Source organism: Canis lupus, chromosome 19, assembly GCF_003254725.2.
Source record: "Canis lupus dingo isolate Sandy chromosome 19, ASM325472v2, whole genome shotgun sequence".
Classification (NCBI taxonomy): Eukaryota; Metazoa; Chordata; class Mammalia; order Carnivora; family Canidae; genus Canis; species Canis lupus.
The window spans coordinates 37,850,674-37,871,981 of record NC_064261.1 but is presented as its reverse complement, the minus strand read 5'-3'; the positions used below and the strand labels follow the sequence as shown (position 1 = coordinate 37,871,981).

Below are 21,308 nucleotides of genomic sequence, written 5' to 3'. Positions count from 1 at the left end.
GCCTCAGGGGCCGTCTGCAAAGTCTCAACCCCGTCGGAGAGGACTTCCAGCAACCTTTCAATTCCGCAGCCCGGGGGGAGACAGCAGCAAGGGAGACAGGTTAATCGCGGCCATAAATAATATTCCAGCTAGGTCGGGTGGGGTGGGGGGCGTGCCAGTGCTCATACGACGAAGCATCCTCCAGAGGGGTGCAGTCCAGGGGCCTCGAAGCACGGGGGGGGGGGGGGGGGGGGCTTCTAGCCATGAGGCCCAGTGAGGCAAGACTGGGGTTTCACCCTTTTACAGATGCGCGCATCTTTAATAAGTGCAGAGTTTCAGTTTCCTTCTTCAGAGAATGGATACATAGCCATGTGAGTCCGCCACTTAATTTTCATGACCTTGGATGAGTCACTTAACCATATGAATTCAGCCTCTTTACGTTTGAGCCTCATGCATATGCTGCCCCAGGAGCCTCTTCTGAAGATGAAAAAAAAAGGCACATGTAAAGTACTTTTAGGTATTCTTGGCATATAGTAGGCGCTCAATAAGTGAATTCCATTTCTCTTCCTTTTTCTTCCTCCCACCGCAGGCTTCTATGAACACTCTGAATGAGCTAGCTGAACATTGTACTATTATAAATTCAAAGTGAAATAAAACACATCCCATGCCCTGAAGGTACCACAAACATTGACTGACACGACATGTTAAATCCAACCAAGCCCCGGGAGAGACAGTGGTACAGGCACATCACTGAGCACTACAGATCATTAAGTAGGATCTGGAGTGGAGGGGGAGTGGCCTGCTAGATCACCTAAAAGTCAGGACGACAAGGTTCGTCACCCCAGCACCTTTTAGGCCCTGTAACCAGTCCTATATCAGATTCCTGTATGACAATTATGCTCAACTTCCCCTTCCCTTCCCTGTGGGATTTCTCCACCCCTATTTCACTCTCCTCCCTGGAGTCTTCTATCTTGAATTTAGATCACCCCACTCTGCAGCCCATGCTCCTCAACAGAGGTGCTTAAAAACTGAGGCTCATGGAATTTTTAGACCCTCGAATTGACTTAGCCCAACTTTCTCCTTTTGTAAGTGAGCTCTCAGGGCCATCTAAGGGTTAGGGAGGCCTCCTGACTGCAGGATCTTAGTAGAACACACCTCATGGCCTCTCCTACATTGGGCTAGTTCTTGGCTCAAGGCGCATGAGGTCAGTCCTACCTTTAACTTTAAGCTCAAGGAAATGGCTCTAACATTTTTTTGACCAGATGAGCCCCCAAATTTTCAGCCACTTGGATCCTCAGCTGTCAGAAACTGTCCAGGTGATATTCGAGAGCCCCAAGGAAATCAGCATGGGCAGGATTATTCCTCTTAATAAGACCTTTTGGTGAAATCCCAGGGATGTTGGGAGGCACGCATTTTCCCCAGTCCCTTGTCAGAAAATAAGGTCTCACAGCTCTTAGGGCACCGGGAGGGAAATAGAAGAATAGTGACATCTGGCGGCCAAGACTTACTGTGCTTTGATTATGGATGGTACAGATCCTAACCCTAATAGATTTGCTTCAAAGCCAAGTTCCAGCGGGTGGTTAATAACTGTACCACCTGGTGCCTAGAGATTTCTGAAAGACATCGATCATTTAAACATCGCAGACCCACTGCTACAGAGAACATTACATATGGTTATTACTTCAGGATCTAGTTTAAAAATGTATGTGTATATAGAGAAAGTGTGTACATATATTCATATGTACACACATTATGTGTATTTATATGATACAAATATATTTATAGTATACATATTCTAGTTATTTGTATAAGTAATATACTTAAAATGCCTTTGAAGGAAATTAATACTATCTCAGTTGTTTTTCTTACAGAGTTAGGATTATAATTTACATTAATAATTACTAAAGAACATTGCTTTTAGACATAAAGATGTTTACTAGGATGGAGTTGTATATTTCATCATGCCCTCTCAAGAGAGAATTCATTACAAACTTAGAGAAGAAGAAAATAACACTGTAGGACTTCAATAGTGAAAACCTTGGCTGTGGATGGTCAAGGTCATGCTTACTTGATGATTTTTAGCATTTCCACTACTTGTGAACAAGGGATGTTAGGTTAAAAAAGGGAAGATATTTGGATCACTTCACAACAATGCAACAGTGTCTTTTGGTATTGCTAAGTCTGTTCTACTTCTTCCCATATATTTGTTCCATGTAACATACTTCAGATAATTCCCCAATTACAAATGTAGAAAATACAACTCTGTCCACCCAAGCAAGTCCATTGTTTCTCAGCATCTCTTACTAAGCTCTATGTGAATTATACTGATTCTCGTAACAACCCATGGAGCATATTTACTATACTCATTTTACAGAAAAAGGCACCAAGTCTTGGAAAAGTTAAGTAATATGCCCATCAATAGGCACTATAGGTTAGGGCCAGAGTCAGGATTGAATCCAGTTTTCCCACCTCCAGAGCCCACAGTCTTTCCATTACACTATGCTGCCCATCCGCAGGAAACCAGGAAGACATGAAGATCAGGGCAGAAATCACTCTGAAAAGTACACTAAAAACTAAAAGAGATATTTAAGGTATTTAAATTAAAGATATTAAGGTATTTAAAAATAAGTTAAGATATTTAAATACAAACCACATTTCTTAACCTATTCAAATTGTATGAAAATTACAAGCAACAAAGTAACAATTGTGTGTGTACACTTTATAAGGCTGGGACCATGTGATTCAGTCTTGAAGCATGTCTCTGTAAAATACAAAATATGTATATATTACATACTATATATATAGTACATATATAGTTACATATATATTATATATAGTATGTATATAGTTATATATAGTTATATATATTATACATAGTATATATGGTTATATATATTTAGTATATATAGTTATATATATTATATATAGTACATATATAGTTATATATTATATATATAGTTATATATAGTATAGTTATTTATATATATATGTGTGTGTGTGTGTGTGTGTGTGTATATATATATATATATATATATATATATACACACACATACATACATAGTTTTCCCTGCTGGGGACCTGAACTATCTTTAACAGCTTGGGAACTATGCAATGTAATTCCAGTGGAAGGTAAAGCCTCCAACAGTAAAGGTGGTTGATCAAATTTTTAGGATGGTACTGCTGGCAGTGGTACCAGTGACTGACTGTGATGTTGATGCTAGAAGGTAATATGTCTACATGGTGATAGAGGTGGCAGTGTCTTCACCTTACCAGGTTTATGACATGATGTGAGGAGTTGTTTCTAAATGCATGTGCCTCTGAGCCTGACTCTAAGCTTTCCTTTAGATAAATTACTTTTCTCCTTAAATCAAGTACAGTAGCTTTCTGTTGCTTATAGTTAAGTGGCCTAACACAAACATTAGAACCAACAGATGCAAACCATCAGGAAAACGGAAGGATGGGTTATCTGGCTTGAGTAGGGACTGAGGGTTGAAAATCCAATTGGTTTAAAGAGTTTTCATGCAGGCAGCTTATGGCATAGAGCAGCAAAGGAGTTTAATTTAATTAACACTGTGCTCACCTAGAACAAAGTACCCACTGAAATCAATTTTGGGGAAACCAAGTAGCAGCTGAGGAATATAAGGACTGCAGGAGTAAGGTGGTTTTGTTTGTCTTGTTTTATGGAGTTGGACAGCTTAAAGAAAGAGAATGATGAGCTGTAACTCCTAGCTTCTCGACGCTAATTCCTAAATTCTCAGCTCAAAGGACATATACCAGGGATTTTTCTATGATTTTTAAGACAGTCAAACAAACAAACAAAAAACAACAATAACAACATTTCTTTTTTTCTAGCAGCTAGAGGTCAAGATAGATAAAAAACTAAAACCAAAATTTGATCTTGTAGGTCACTGACTTATAAAATCACTTAAATGCACAGCCTAAATACTCTCCTACTTGAAAGCAAGGACATTGATTAGAACAAAGGAGGACTCTGAGGACTAGATGGGGAGACATGAGAAAATCCAGATGACTGAATGTACCCCATGGCCCTCAAGCTCTGTTCTGGCTTCCCTTACCAAATGGAGGCCATGATGAGGTAGTTTCCTTCCACACCTCAAGAAACCAATGGAAAAGATAAAGCTCAAAAAAGACTGAACCATCACACAGAGGTTTGACATTTGGCTATCTTGCAAAAGCAAAAATCTGGGGACTCCATGTGGTGAGAGATCCTAAGAATTCTAGACTAAAGAAGGAAGAACACAGCTTTAGATTGAGCTGAATCTATTGATATGGAAGCAGTTATCAAAATTCCAGACTCCGTCTGTTCACATGAGCAGTTCTGGGTAGTATTAATCATTTCTCACTTGGTGCTAAAATCCAGACTCACGGGGACCAGCATAAATAATGCCAGCAGGCACTCATGTAGCTCTTACCAGGTGCCAAGCACTCTTTAAAATACTATTATATATCAAGTTACTTAATCCTAAGAATAAGCTTGAGATATGTATTATCATCCCTACTTATAAAAGTAGAAACTGAGGCATTTGGAAGTTCAACAATTTCCCACATGCAGCTTCTAAGTGGGAAAGCTGAGATTCAAATCAGTTAGGTTGGTTCTAGAATCTGGGCTTTTAAGATCTATGCACAAGTTCTTCTTATTACAAAGGGGTGATGCTGGAAATACCTTGATATAATGTAAAGAAAGCAATCTGAGAACTTAGAGAAGTGATATAAAAGATTTATCACATGTGACTTAATTATGCATTCCAATACAAAGTTCTCCAAGATAGCCCAGAAGACACAAACTTGCCTGAGCACTGAGAAGCCCACTGGTGAGGGGGAATGCCAGCATTTTTGAAGAGCAGTCCTGTGGCTTTTCTCTGGAAGCTGGACCTCATGACTCAGAGTTGTAACCATCACTCAGTTTCCAAATCTGCTGACTGCCAACCAGGAGTCCTTGAATGAAAGAGAGACTGGACATTTGCAGCAAACCCCAATGGACAGCCATCCAAAAACCATTCCTAGTCCTATTTTCTTTGCTACATGCCACTTCAGAGTCTGGAAAGCCAGATTCTTGCATTCTCCTGTCTACAATACTGAATTTGGGGGCAACCAGCTCTGGCCAAGATCTAAGGAAAAGTGTGCTGAGGGATGCTGAAAAAGATTGTTTCCTTTTAATACAGATGTAAGAGGAGATAGGTTCTCACCTTGGCCACTTTGTACTTCTTGCCTTTGAATAAGGTCATGATGCTGGGAACTGTAACAGCTATTATTCAAACATAGGGTATAAACAGGAGTGTAAAAGCTACTCAGATGACCAGTACATTAAAATGAAAAGAGCCTGGGTCCTTGAAGGACCATGCCCACAACCATCTGTCTCTAGGCTTCTTGTTATATAAGGGAAACAAAACCCTACCTGTTAAGATATTGTTGGTTCCTTTTTCTAACACTTACAAACTAAAGTATTCCTCAAGTATAAAATAACCCTTGAGGAAGGATCCAAAGTAACATGACAGATATGTACTATGTATCCTCCTTCCAAAACCCAGAAGAAATCCAAATATTGCATATATTGCTATTGTCTTTCCTGAAAACTTTAAAAAGGATCCATTTATATCATTTACAGCAATATATTAAGAAAAAAAATCCCTTTCTCATTCTATCTATTTTAATCACAGCATAGAGTACTCCAGGGCATCTTGCTCCATAGGCCACCAGCTCTTTTTCTCTCTCTATTTTCTCCTTGCTCTTTTCCCAGTGCTTTAACCTTTATGAGGTAGACATCCTGGCTTCCAACCAGCAACAATGAAGAGGGAGGAGGGAGCACGTGAACTACAAAATTCCTTTCAGGGACTCTCAGTGCTCCTACACTAATAATTTTTGTTCCATTATGTATCATTTTTTTTTACTTTAACTTTTTAAATTGTGTTTATAGTTGCTTATACATTTCTGTATTTCAGATTCCTATTACTCACTTTCATCTTTACAGTAAGATGCCTTCTCTTGGAAGATGACTTGGTTTCAATATAAGGTCAAGTCACATTTGAGAATGTCAAATGTTCACAAAGTACGTATCTTAAAAATAATTGTATACATTTTAAAAATAATTCTAATGCCTAAAATGGCATTGTATATAAAAGCAGGGAAGGTAGGCTTATTCCTATGTAAGATTGTATTAATTGTCTTATATTGGTCCTATATATTCCAATTGCTACTGTAACAAATTACCACAAATGTAGTGGCTTAAAATAATATAGGAGTTCAGGAGATCAGAAGTCCAAAATGAGGAGCTAAAATCAAGTAACCAACAGAGTTGGTTCCTTCTGGATGGTCTGAGGGAGAATCTGTCCCTTAATTCTTCTAGATTCCAGATGCTCTGGCAGTCCTTGACGTCTTGTTTCATCACTCCAATCCTTGCTTATGTTATCTTATTGCCTTCTCCTGGCTTTGACCTTCTTGCTTCTTTCTTATAAGGACCCTGTGGTTATATTTAGTGTCCACCTAGAAAATACAGGATTTCTTCATCTAAAGATCCTAACAGTCATAGGTGCAAATATCCTTTTGCCATATAGAGAATCATCCAAAAGTTTCAGAGATTAGGAAGTGAACATATTGGAGGATCCTTATTCAGCTTACCACAGTCTACCTTCCTGCCCCCAAAGGTTCACATCCATCCCACATCAAAATACATTCTTTTCCAATGTCTCCCAAATTCTCAATCTATCACAGCATCAAATCTAAGTTCAAAATATCTCTCAATATTATCAGTTCAAAAGTCCCAAATTACTTCACCTATGTAAAGAATGAGCGAGGCTCTGGGTATGATCCATCCTCGGGCAAAATTCCTCCCCATCTATAGATTGGTGAAGCCAGCAAACAATTTATCAGCTCTCCCAAGTATAATGTAAGACAGGCCCAGGACAACAGTTACAGACATTCCCGCTCAAAAAGTAATAAAACAGAGGGAAAGAAGAAGTCACTTGTGCCAAGCAATTTTGAAATGTGCCTGTGAAAACTATTTCAAGGTCTGTGGATTAAACCTCTGTGGCTTTTGGTTCAAATCCCTGAGGCCAAGAGTTTATCCTGAGTCATTCTTTCTTTCTCATAAAGAGTAGAACATGTTTTTACCAAAGTACTTTTATCCACCTGTTTTCTGCCTTTGGAATTTGGGTAGCCCAGCAGTCTCTTTCAACGTTGTCCCCTCTGTGTCCACGTTTGTGCAAGGTGGCAACATTTTTTATATCACATCATCAGGAATCTTGTGGGTCTCCTATGTATGTTATAGAGATTCCCTCCACTAGATAAAATGTTCCTCTATAGATTCTTCCTGGAGAGGCTGATGATATGGCTGAGGAAATCCATGAGTCACATGCTTAATCTCTTCAAAGAGCTCTCTGCATAAAAGAATACTATGACATTTTATTTCTTCCCAGGCACTAGCAAAAGATTATCCAGCCATACACTCAGCTACCTCTTCAGGCTTTCTTTCTTGATGACAAATCTCCTAGTTTGGGTCTTTTATGTGGCTTGGATAGGCTGAGAATTTCCAAAATCATTAATTCTTGGTTCCATTTGTTTAACATTTCTTTTCTCAACGTATCTCTTTCTTCTTGTATTTTACTACAAACAGTAAGATTCAGGCAGATTGCACCTTCAACACTTCACTTAGAAATCTCCTAGTTAAATATTCAAGTTCATCACTAACCAATCATTTCCACACAAATATAGGCCATAATTTAGGTAACCTTTCCACCACTATCTGACAAGAATCCCCTTTCTTCCTGTTTCCCATAACATGTTCCTCATTTCCTCCTGAGCCCTCACTGTCAGAGTTTTTAACATCCACATTTCTACTAACAGTCTGTTCAAGGCTTTTTCAAACTTCCAAACTCAATATCATGCTCTCAATTCCAAAGCCACATCTGCATTTTTAAGCATTTGTTACAGCAGCACCTAACATTCAGATACCCAAATCCCCACTTGTGTTCAATTGCCACTATAAAAAAAATTATCACAAACTTAGTGGCTTAAAATAATATAAATTTATTCCTTTCAGTTTAGAGGGCAGAAGTCTAAAATCAAGGTGTTGGCAGGACAGCATTCCTTCTGGAAGCTTTGGAGAACATTCTGTTTCCTTGCCTTTTCCTGCTTCTGGAGGCTGTCCTCAGTCCTCAGCACATGGCCCCATACCACATCACCTTTTCTCCTTCTGCTTCCCATATCCTTCTGCTAATTCTGATCTTCTGCTTCCCTCTTAGAAGGACCCATTGGTTATACTGGACCCATGTAAAAACCCAAGATCATCTCTCCATCTTAAACCCTTACTTTAATCACATCTGAAAAGTCCCTTTTACCATATGGGGTAATATTTGCAGGTTTCAGAGATTAGGATGTGACATCTTTGGCATGCATTATTCAGCTTACCACAGGCCCTAATTATTTTCCTCTCCTTGGAACCATACCCCTTGTCATGTCATTTTGCAGCACCCTCTCTCTGTGGGTAGAACTCGAACTCTGGCCTTGCCCCTGTGACTTGATGTGGCTAACAGACAAGAGGCAAAAGTGACACCTTCAAAGGGTTTCAAATTTCCTCCTGTCTTTTGAGCTATTGCCATTGCCATGCGAAGGAGTGTCTCTATCAGTCTAGTCCAGTGACACCACAAGATGGATGAGGGACATGTGGAGAAAAGCTGCCCCCCTAAACCTAGCTTAGAGTGAAGCCCCCCAGCTTCTCTACAAACAAAAGAGTAGCCAGGTAAGAGCAGATAGTCTCCATAGCTAACCCTCAGATGTAAGAAATGAATAGTTATTCTTGAATACTACTGAGTTTTAGGGTGGTTTTTGCCCAGCAATATAATTCTTTTATTTGCACAATAATTTTAAGGCCTGAGGAAAAACTACCAATGGCCATTACCAATTGTTCAGAATACCTAGAGTCATGTGAATTTTAACACACACATACACGCTCTTCATTTTATAGCGTACCAAACTTATTTTTTTTGGACTTTGTTAAAACTGCTTCCAAAGAAAATATCTGGGCTGAAGCAAAGTGGGACCAGAGAAAAATTGGAGAAGGCGGTGATTTACAATAGAGGGATCATCTTTCTTGGAACAACCTCAACAGAGGTTTAAATAACCAGGGAGCCTTTCAGCCTTCCAGAAAAAGGCTTCCAAAGACCAGAAAATTTTGTGAAGAGCACCTCCAGGTACTGCACATGGATGCTTTTCTTTGTTTTACAAATTTTGCAAATTTGAAAGGTTTTTTTTCAAAGTGTTTTCTGCAACACTAGTTCAGCTGTCTCAACTAAAGTTGTTGCTGTTGTAGATAGGTAGCAATTGTGTGCTGCCAGCCGCTTGTGTGCATCTCTTCCCAACTCCATGTTTGGTGGCTCAGTGACATCAGGCTGATAGCTAGTAATGAGCCATGGTGGGAGTTTTTATATCACAGATATCTTGCTTCTGTTATGGATGTGTGCACTGGGTCATAATAGAAAGTGTATTTCTTACCCTGGGTCATGGTCAAACGCTGTGAAACCGTGGCTCTCAGAGTGATTGAGTAAACTTCAACTCCCTGCAGTACTAACAATCTATTTGTGTAAAACATTTCTGCCCGTGGAAGCAAGGCTTGACAGGGCACTAAAGCAAATGGTGATGCTACTCAAATTAATTTGGAAATGGGCATTTTTCTATGGACATTTCTGCTGTGGGCGTTCAGTTTCTGTGTTTCTCTTTGTCCTCCATGCAGCTGCAGGAGCTGGGGGACAGGGTGTGTGTGTGTGTGTGTGTGTGTGTGTGTGTGTGTGTGTGTGTATTTCACCCTAATGTTTCCGGCTACAATTTGCAATTTATGTCCATAATAGGGAAAGAATGGAATGGGTATTTTGCTTGCATGATTTCAAAAGATAGTGGTAGTCCCTGCCGACCTCCTCTCAATCCACGCAACATACCCCTGTGGAGCCATTCTTGAGTGAAATGGGACACAGAACTGGCTTTGAACCACGCTAGTGGTCCTTGTCTGTAGCCAGCAGCCACTTGCACAGCAATATGAGAAACCTTATGCTCTGGAATAGTTCACCAGCTCCCTTGGGGGCTGACAACTAGAAGCAAATCAAGTTGGCATTGCTAATGAAGTTTGGAACAATCTCTATCAGACAAGAATCTTAAAATCTCCTTTTATGTGTCCATCCTTAGGAGAAGGCTGAGATACTGCTTTTCTTTGAATTTTCATATTTTCATGAAACACACTATATATTTTGATAAACATACTGAACGTTTTGCTTTATGACTTTGTGTGCATTCCAAGCCTCAGACATATTTAGGCTCTTGGCGTTTCTTCCTGCCCATTTCACTCGAATTCCCCACTTTGACTGTAGTGCAAGTTTCAGTCGGGGTACCAGGTAGATACTGATGCAAAGGGAACCTTCCTGGAACTATACAGTGCAAACAAACCCTTAGTCAAGCTTTGTTTCGCAAAAAAGGTGGCATCAGCAAGGACTTGACGCACACCCCAACCTCCAAAACCTCACCAGTTGATGTGATCATTTGACTCTAGTCACTCTTGCTTAAAAAGCTATGCAGATATAGTATCAAGTGGAGCCCTTACCCACCCTTATACCCCTAAATCCAACCCGACTGGGCCAATGAGTCACTCCTAGACGGGTGCATCAGTCTTGTGATAGTGCTCCCAGAGAGCAACACTTAGCCAAGAAAAGTAGAAAAGGGAGACAACAGCAAGCAAAGTTCTAGTAGTCGGCATAGCTAATTCTACATTGCAGACACGAGTCTGGGTGCTTTTTTTGTATTAAATCTCAAAATTCCTTGGAAGCAGATGCTATTAGTATCATTTTACAGTGGAAGAAAACTGTGGCTAAGTAACTCACTCAAGATCACAGAGGCAGTAAGAGGTAAAATCTGCATCCAAATCCGGAGAGTTTGGCCCCAAGACTCAGGCTCTCAGCCAAGACAGCATCACACCCCTCATTCTGGAGCCTAAGTTCTCCCAAAGCTCCTCCTCACCCTGTCCTTGGCTGTCTCTCTAGACTCACCTTTCCCACCTAACTCTGAGTTCTGTTTTGAAAGATGAATCAACCTTCAAACATGTTTGACTTATACACAGTAAAAAAAAAAAAAATGATGATACATCTTACAATGGATCACAGTGATCACTGCCATGTGATGCCAAAGTCAAAGCCCCTAAAGTAACAATCAGAGCCACAGCTTACACGCATTTGCTTGTTAAGCCCTCACAAGGTGAAGCTGTACCTGAGCCCTATTTGCCAGGAAAACAGCAAGGATTAAGAAATCCTCCCATCCTTTGGTTTTCTGAAGTCCCTCACCCTTTTGAGTTTCAGCCAACTGGCTGGCAAAGAACCCTCGCCTCCCAATATGACTTAGATCATACCCACCTCCACTGCTCCTCACAATTCACTTACTTACCTGGTTCTATAAAACTCAGATCTTCTTCCTTTTCTTTGGAATTCCTCATTTTTTAAAAAAGATTTTATTTATTTGACAGAGAGAGTAAGAGCAAGAGAGAGCAGGAGCAGGGGGAGGGGCAGAGGCAGAAGCAGACTCCCGCTGAGCAGGGAGCCTGATGAAGGGCTCCATTTCAGGATCCCGAGACATGACCTGAGCCAAAGGCAGACACTTAACCAACTGAGCCACCCAGGCACCCTGGGATTCCTCATTACTAGGTTTTCCTCCTTATTGCAACAGCCTGAAGAAACTCACCTGCTCCATCGTCCAGTGCGTTTTTTTCTTTGACAGGGGCCTTGACTCCTAGATTGGGTTTCTCCTTCAGATTCTCTTTTACTCCACTCAAGTAACCATACCCCTGTGTTGACACACTGTGCTCCGTTCCTCACTGGTGACTGCAGGGCCAATTGATACAGCTGACTCCCGATCCTGTGTTCCAGACTCTTGTCCACTAATGGTACCGTGAGGAGTTTGATTCTTTTTGAGTCCAGGTTTCCCCCACCATTTGAAAGTAGAATGTTCCTGTGAAAACTTTTGTAAACAGAAATGGCATAAAACAAAGAACACAGGCCACTTTCCAAAAGTTTGAGTTACGCCACTTGGCTTTTATGAAAAACTTAACATTAGTACCTGTTTTTACTAATGGGAAGAAATCTGAAGAGAATTTCCACTTTTGTGGGAAAAGCCGGTATTTTACTAGTGTAGGTCTTTCATAAAAGTGAAGTGGCAGTGGGCACCTGGGTGGCTCAGTGGTTGAGCATCTGCCATTGGCTCAGGGAGTGATATTGGGGTCCAGGGATCGAGTCCCACATCGGGCTCCCCGTGGGGAGCCTGCTTTTCCCTCTGCCTATGTCTCTGCCTCTCTCTTCATGTCTCTCAGAAATAAATAAATAAAATCCTAAAAAAGAAAAAAAGTGAAGCGGCTAAACACAAGGGCAAAACCTTGTGTTTCAGGAAGCAGGAGACCCCTGAAGTTGGTGATTTCTGATGCCAGCTTCAACAGTTTTATAATCTGATCATTTGTGATTTCTGCAAATGGATCAATGGTTTATAGAGATCTTGTCTCTGATGGGTGAGAGATGACAGATAATCCATCTTGTTACTCTTTTCTGTTTTTCAGTCTTCAGCTTAAATCAATTAAGAATTTATACCCAATGAGAAGAGAAGAGCTCTTTGATATGAACCATTGAATTTTGTATTTCTGTGTTTATGTGAAATTTTAAAATTGAATTTGTAAACTGTCTAACTGTATCCATATGTATATGCGCTTGTGATTTTATAATATATTCCTATATTCAGATGGTATTACCAAATTAGATTATCAAATCTCTTAAAAAGAGCTCTATTCTGATTGGCTTGAGAGAAATAAACACATGAATTGAATATTCCTAGGGTTCCTGTAGGTTACAGAGAGGCTGTAATAAATTTGGTTATTTTTTGTCGCTTTGAGAAATTGTGCTAAAGAGATGTGTTTTTATTAAAAAAGAGAGAGAGAGAGGAAGAGAGAGGAGAGACAGCAGTTTTGTCCTAAAAGAAAATGGTTCTTCAAGAATGAGAAATAGGAAAGTTTAGGACAAACGTGAATGGGAATAAAGTTTATAGCAAGTTTTGCAGAAAGGGAATTTTACTTGCCATGATCAAAGCTGGCTAAGGTTTATGATTAATCTGCAAGATCTTTTTTCAAAGATTTTATTTATTTATTTATTTATTTATTTATTTATTTATTTATTTATTTATTTATTTATTTATGAGAGAGATCACAGACAGAGAGGAGGAAAGGAGGAAGAAGAAACAGACTACCTGCTGAGCACAGAGCCCAACACAGGGCTCAATCCCAGGATCCTGAGATCATGACCTGAGCCAAAGGCAGATGCTTAACCAGCTGAGCCCTTTTGCAAGATTGTTTTTAAGGCTTTAGCATCAGTTCTACTTAAGAAAACTAGAATTTTGTTCTCAATTGAAATGACAAAATTATCTGAGATTATCAGTCTGCTCCTGATAAGAGTTTGCAAAGGTTTACTCATACCTTTTGTGTCGTTTGTCCAGATAACAAAGATTCTGTGTATTATAAGAGTAATTTCCTGTGTTTTATGTTGACTTTGTCATGTCTGTGATTATTTAAGAGAACAAAGTCTTTCACTTTTGAAAGAGCTAAGTTAAGGCCCCTTATCATCACGGTATCTCCTCTGTTTACTTATTTATTTTGTTGCTATCACTTTGATTACACTGGTAGCCAAGCATTATTCTCAGTAACCCATGAACCTATCTTAACCAGTGCTCAAATTCTCCTGAAAATTTTTGGTATTTTGCCTTTCCTAAATTGAATCCTAAGTGGTTTCTTTTACTCTTAAGTTTGTCTTTAAGATTTCCCAGAGGGTCCCCAGGAAATCATGAGATTTGTTATTTTCCCTTGTAGAAAGAGAGCTGCTGGGAAAAATTAGATTTATTTGATGTTACTGTTGATGAGTTGCATGGAAAACATTATTAGATCAGAAAAGATACTTACCCTTCCCTAGGTTAAATCCATATGGGTAAAATGTTATTAATATAAATATTTAGAAATGATATGCTATATGGGAAGCTGCTAGAGAATTGTCAGTGCCCCCACTGTCTGTGATATACTTCTATTACTGAAAGTCCTGGAGCTACTTTCCATAATATTAAACAAAAACAGTAAGTGTTATTAGTCATAATTTATTTCTTAAATGTTAATTTGGTAGCAATTTTACTTCTTTAATTTGAACCTAGCATCCAGGCCAATGGTTTTCAAATGAGGATTCACATTACTAACCTATGGAGTTTTATTTATATGCAGATATTTAAGACCTATTCCAGACTTACTCTCTTCACTTGATGGTATCAATATATTCTTGGTATATTCTGATTATGTGCTTAGTAGTCATTGTATATTATAATCTCAGGATTACTACAAGTCATATTTGAAGATATTTTTCTCTGTAAAGATTATGTTAATCCATTTTCAGTAGTTAGTCCTATTCTTTGAAGATAGGACTAATCATTATATTTATGGATATTTTATCTAAAACTTGTCTTAGATTGACTTTGTTTCACACTACATAGAAACACTCCAATTTGCTCTTTAGCTACATTATTCTTGTAATGAACCTTCATCAGATCTTTCACTTTTGAATTTTTTTTTTTTTTAAAGTATGCTCTATGCCCAACGTGGGGTTTGAACTCAGGACCCTGAGATCAAGAGTTGCATGCTTTACTGACTAAGCCAGCCACAGGCCCCTAGATCTTTCAGTTTTGAACATGATCAGTAATAAAGTAACTACAATCATTTGCGGTCTTTTGTCACCTACAGGTAAGTTTTGCTTTGATGCTTCCATGAGTGGTCTTGCCTGTACCACTCAGGTATATGCCTGAGGATTTTCTTTAACAGGAGACTGTCTCAGAGCTCTGTGAAAGGGACTTTGCTTGGTACTTTTGGGCACAGGCTTCATAAAGCCTCACTTAAACAATGTAGAGACAAAAGGACTGAGTCAGGGCAGCCCAGGTGGCTCAGCAGTTTAGCACTGCCTTTGGCCCAGGGCCTGATCCTGGAGACCCGGGATCGAGTCCCACGTTGGGTTCCCTGCATGGAGCCTGCTTCTCCCTCTGCCTGTGTCTCTGCATCTCTCTCTCTCTGTGCCTCTCATGGATAAATAAAATCTTAAAAAAAAAAGAAAAGAAAAAGGACTGAGTCAGAATTTCCAAGACATTAGTCAAAAAGCAGATGGGTTCATGGGATTGCTAATCCAAGTTGCAGTGGAAAAAGAATTAATTATATAGGACTGAATGATGAAAGATGAATGTGGCTTGTGTTAGGAATATTGTTCATATTTTAACATCCTATTTTCTGGATATAAAGAAACCCTTAAGTTGTCTTTTCTTTTAAGCTGACTATAACTCATAACAATTTAATAGAATTTGCTTTTATAAACAGAAATAACACATTTATCTTTTTTCCCTGCCTGACTTCTCTAGAATTCAGGAACTATTAAATGTTCTCTTTTCATGGCAATATACTGATTTGGACAGGTTCAATAATTACCAGTCTTCCATTCTAGCAAGACAATTGGAAATATTAGTTATGCAACCATGGCCTTACTTGGAATGACATATTTGAGTCTGATGCTCATTAAATCAGATATGACCAAACACATTTAAGAAACAAAGGTTGACTTTATGGAACTCATGTTTACAAAGCCCTTTTGGAAAAACTGTCATTATATCTGCCTTACACTAGAGTTTCTAGTGTGACAGGTAAGTAAGAAAAGTCATACATATGGGAAGCTCAGGAAAATTAGGATTTTTTTTTGGAACCCTAAGAAGAGTGGATTTCACTGAAACTTATAGGTATTGCAGGTGAGATTTGTGGTAAGTTTTTGGCTTGATGTCCAAGCTTCCAAGGATTTTAAAAGTCCAATCTGAGATTCTTTTTAAAAGCTTACAGAATGGGATGCCTGGGTGGCTCAGCGGTTGAGCGCCTGCCTTCGGCCTAGGGCGTGATCCTGGAGTCCCGGGATGGAGTCCCATGTCGGCTCCCTGCGTGGAGCCTGCTTCTCTCTCTGCCTGTGTCTCCGCCTCTCTTTCACTGTGTCTCTCATGAATAAATAAAAATAAAAGCTTTAAAAAAAAAAGCTTTCAGGAAAGCAAACTTAAGAAGACCTACGTAATGGTAAATCACCATTCTTGCTGCATTTATGTAAATCATCTGGCCAAATCTGATGAGACTATCCTTATTTAGGGATCAAGAATAATTTTCCTTTGCAATTATTTTTTATTAAGAGGAGGGTGACTATAAAGAGAGATTTTTATGTGAGTGGAAAACTGTATATTTCCCAGAGCACTTTTTCCACAGTTATCACATTCTGGCCCTGCTGTTCATTGCCTTTGAGCTATTTTGTGCTTCTATGTCAAGTGCAGATAACTTATTGATACACAAACTTTGTCATCTGTAGTAGAAATTTAGTTGACTTTTGTCTTTCCCCATTCCTTGGAAAAACCACTTGTATCTACCTACAAATTGGACTGGATCCTGTTGCTTTGCCCACATTGTCAATAATACCAGATTTTCAATTCTTTCAGATTCCTTCTGTATCTAGCTACCATACTCCACACTAAGTTTTCCAGTTTTTCTCCCTCCTACCTGAGCTGATATCATGGAGAACTAAAACCTGGCCACCCCAATTCCTGTCTATTAGAACTCTAAGTTGCCTTGCTCTGGCCCTTTGAAGAAGCTCCACAAGTCAAAGTCCAATGATGTGACATAAACCTTGAAGGATTCATCCCTGCAGCAGACCATGCATGGGCCAGATTTTTTCCTGGACAAGCTCTGTCGGGGCCCCTAAGGAAGCAATTCCAGTGAAATGCTCAGGTCATGCATGTCCTTATATAATAGGTAACCAATACCATGCACATCATCAGATCATTGGCATTCTAGCTTTAAGAAACCCAATGGGTGGTGTTGCATAACTGAAAGATTTTCCTCCACTGACCTGGATTCCACCAGACAGGTTACCCTCAAGGTTCAACTCCTGACTATTTAATAGTAATTAATACAATTCTAATAATAGCAATATTTCTCTTTTTCATGCAAGATGCCTGATATCCGAGATTTCAAAAAAAAAAAAAAACAAACTGAGTTTTGCCACCACTCCTCAACAACAGATGGTTCAACTGATTCTATAGGAACAATGCCAACAACAGTCCTTGAGAGAGACTATTTTCTTAGATTTCACTTTGCCCCATTCAGGAGGCTTGTGAATGTTTATGAGATGTTTGGAGATGAATAGTACTCATTCATCTTGAATGATAGGGGAATCGAGAGTGTTGAACTTCATCTGAGCCCTACACTAACCAAAAACAGTAACAGTTAGGAAATTCTCCCACGCTTTTGTGTTCAGGGAAATAGAGTTAAAGACAAAGAATTATCCTTTCCCATTTGATATAGGCAACACCCACCTCTACTGTTCTTTACAATTCTCTTATTTACTTGCCTCTACAGAACACAGACCCCCCCTTCCCATTATTTTAGTCACTGCTCACTAATGAACATCCTCCCCTATTGCAGTAGCCTGAATAATGTCATCCCTTTAATTACCTGGTGTATTTTGTCTTTCACACCTTGTAGAGTAGATTCCAGCTATGTCAGTAGGCTCTGGCTTCTGGTTCAGTGAGGGACAGGAGACTAGAGGGAAAAAGTAGATGGCAGTTGGGGCGTTTGTCTTCTGGTTGTGTCCTATACGTCTTTCTTCTACACAACTCTCCCCTTCCAAGCTCCAAGACCCACACCTTCCCCTCATCCCTTCTGGTGATGACAGCTCCTTTGCCACTGGACTCCTGGACACTGCACTTTCTCTGTGGCTGTTCTATACTCATGCTTCTCTCAACGGTCCCTTTATAAATCAACACATGTGAGAGTACTATTTCCTACTGGGACTCCGCTTGGCATAGTTTATTTTAGGACCTCAGGAGACATTTGGGTCTTTGGGAACCCATTTTACAAGTACTCTTGGGAAGGACGATGGCCTAAATTATTTTCAAATAACAAGACCCACCATGATCAGGCCCCTTTCTTACGGCTGCACTTCTCATTCATGCTTGAGTGAATTTGTGCATGAGCCACTTGAAATTATTTGAAGTTCCTCAAGCACGGAGTGTGGTTTGACCCCATCATACTTTGTCCTAGGCTCGGACATATAATCATCTGGTAAACTCTTACCTATCTTTCAGGACCCAAGTCAAATACCCTTCTCTGGAAATCTGCCCCACCTGTGCCTCTTGGCCAGGTCTGCCCACTCCCTCCTCCGCATCCCTCCTCTTGTACTGGCCTCTAGTACTGCACCTGCCACACTCTCCTGGAGAAGTTTGTCTCCACATTTGGCTCCCCACTACAAATATTTCTTGATTTACAATGGGGTTGATGTCCTGATAAACTCACCCTAAATTGAAAATGTCAGAAGCCCAAACGCATTTAATACACCTCACCTACCAAACATCATAGCTTAGTTTAGCCTACCTTAAATGTGCTCAGAACACTTATATCAGCCTACGGTTGGGCAAAATCATCTAACAGAAAGCTATTTTATAACCAAGTATTGTCTATCTCATATAATTAATTGAATACTCTATTGAAAGCGAAAAACAGAATGGTTGCATGGGACAGAATGGTTGTAAGGGTATCCCTTGTTTGCCTTCCTGATCACATGACTGACTGTGAGCTGCGGTATCACAAGACAGTATACCATCTACCACTAGCCAGGATACGGTAAAAACTAAAAATCCAAGGCACAGTTTTTAGTGAATTCTTATCACTTTCACACCACCCTAAAGTCAAAAAATTGTAAGTTGAACTATTGTCAGGGACTGCCTGTCCATTCCTAGGCTCTTGAAGGCAGGGACTGGGTCTCATTTAAATTAGCTAATGTATGGCTTGCATATATTTAGCACTTGAGAAATATCAGGTTTGATAACTTACAACTGACTGAATTAAACAGAGTCCCGTGAAACAGAGTCCATTTCATATCAGGACAGTGAAGCAAGAAAGGGGCAGTTGAAAGGGGAGAGGTGAGGTGTTGGATCTTGACTTCTGCCTAGAGTGGGCCCCACATTCCTTTTACAGGCTTAATAAGAAAGGAGAGGAAAGAAAAAGCTTCAGGGTTAATACCTCAGCAACAGACTGGGTCATAATGAAGCTGAGGGTATTCAAATTGGTCTTCTCTCTAGGGAGGCAAACTACATAAATTAATACACTGAACCATGGCCTGAAGAGACCTGAGGCTTTAATAAATAAAGAGCTGCACTGGGCCAAACAAGAATATAACACTGCCAAATGTCCTGGCGTCTCAGTTACAATAACAATGTTTCCTGGGCCAGGGCCAGAGAGCAGCTCAGAGAACATTAAAGAATTTTTGTGCTCCTCTTAAAATCCTCTTTGATTGAAGAGACAGCTTTGGCATCTCCCCAAAGCAAAGTGGACGTCTCCAGTCTGCTCAAGGCTCCTGCTTGACTCTGGCTTGAAAGGAAAGGCTATTTCTGGATCCTTTCTCTCTGCACTGTTCTTTCCTATGTGGCTTCTCCATTTATTTAGGACAAAAAGCCAACTGGTGTTCAAGGGATAATTCTGCCAAGGATGGCTCGGCCTTTGTTAACAAGATCTTTTTCATAGACAAAAAGAGGGTAATACTGGAGATGAATACCTCCCACTACACCATAGAATATTAGAATATTTGAGCAAGAAGGGACCATAGAAGTAATGTCATTCAATCACTTATTTTACAGATTAAAAAATCTAAGGCTCAGAGTGGTGATCAAACTTGCCCAAGGTCAGTCAGAAAGCAGGAACAAAGTTGGTTTGGGATTCCAATCTAGAACCTAGGATTCCAAGCAACACTCCCTGTTCTTTGAAATACCTCTAATTTTCGATCCATTCATCAATCAAACGTTACCTTAAGCATTTATTACAGGTACAATGCCCTTCATTCTACTATCAGGAACAAAGCTTAATTTTTACAGACTCACAGTGCAGTAGAGACTTCTGGGGTTTATCCACATCTGGTTTTTCCCTTTCTTTTGGTCACATGAAATGATTAGACTTCTCTGCCCCCCTCTTCCCTATGGTTGGGAAAGAGCATTTAACTAGTTTTAACCAATGGGCTTTGAGCAGAAAGAAGTAGCTTGTTTCACTTCTGGGTTGAGACAGGAGATGCTGAGTGTGAGAACTTCAGCACTCTTCCCAGCTGTAGTGACTGATGAGGCCACTGGTCAAGCCTTCCATGAGCCTGGATCTTGAATGATTATATGGAACAGAGTTCTCTGCTGATCCATGTGAGATATGTAACATGTATGAGGAAACTTTATTGGGTTAAATCACTGAGATTTGAGGGCTCTTTGTTACTGCAACATAAACTTAATCTGCATGCAATATACACTTAATTTATATAATATGGGATGAGAAACGAAGAACATTAATTCACAGCAATGTTTAAAGGATTATAGGAGCTCTTTGCCTGAAATCAAGTTTTGATATCAATTTATCAAAGGAGAGATGAGACAAAGACCTTCTCTTTTAGAATTTTGTAATCTAGTGTTGGAAAGAGAATGTGTGTAAGCAGTTATATGGGATGTTATGAAAACTTCCATTTGAGGAGTGCAGAAAATGTGTTTTGGGAGAGAGAGATGATCCTCTACTGATAAGAGAAATTATGGAAGACTTAATGCTCAATGAGCAGTACTTGAGCTCTTCTTATATGCAGACATTGAAAGAAGAGGTCTTAAAAGAGACTGGATTTCGAACTTCAGAGAAGTTAGAAATATTCAAAATCTTACTGGAAAGGAGATGAGATCCACTTCATTTATGTTCTTCACTAACTTTGCATTGAAATTTCTTGAGCCTCTGGAATTTGATGTTGAAACTCAATTTGGAACTAAACCAGAAGCCTCAGGCCTCTATTTTCTGAGCATTTAGAAGATAGTTAGTTTGGTTGTTTGAAAAAAACCTGGTCCAGAAAGGACTCAGACTCTTACGTTGACTATGTTAATTTGGGCAGTATTTAATATCTCTGTAATTTACCTTCCATGTCTATAAGAGAGATGACCCAAACCAATGTTTTCCGTTGTGTGTTTTGAAAGTGTATACAGTGAAACATTTATTTCCCAGGACACTTGATGGAAAAGGGTTCCGAAGTTGGAAAACTCTGGGAAATTCTCTCCCCTCAATGGATCTGAGGTCCCTCCTGGAGATTCCTGGAAGTACCCATTAGCTTAGGAAAGTCTCTAAAAAGTTCTCCCACAAAGAAACTTGTATCGATTTATTTAATCTAGTATTTCTCAAATGTATTTGACTA

The 21,308-nt window shown here is 39.7% G+C and overlaps 1 long non-coding RNA gene across 1 annotated transcript; it reads right to left on the bottom strand.

Annotated features, from left to right (window-relative positions):
- Positions 1-11,720: 11,720 nt before the first annotated feature.
- LOC118351546 (uncharacterized) lies at positions 11,721-20,053 on the bottom strand. Its single transcript, XR_004807123.2, has 3 exons — positions 19,984-20,053; positions 17,564-17,650; positions 11,721-11,985 (listed from the first exon to the last, which is right to left on the bottom strand). It is a non-coding gene; the product is annotated as an uncharacterized LOC118351546 (long non-coding RNA).
- Between the last annotated feature and the right edge of the window lie 1,255 nt (positions 20,054-21,308).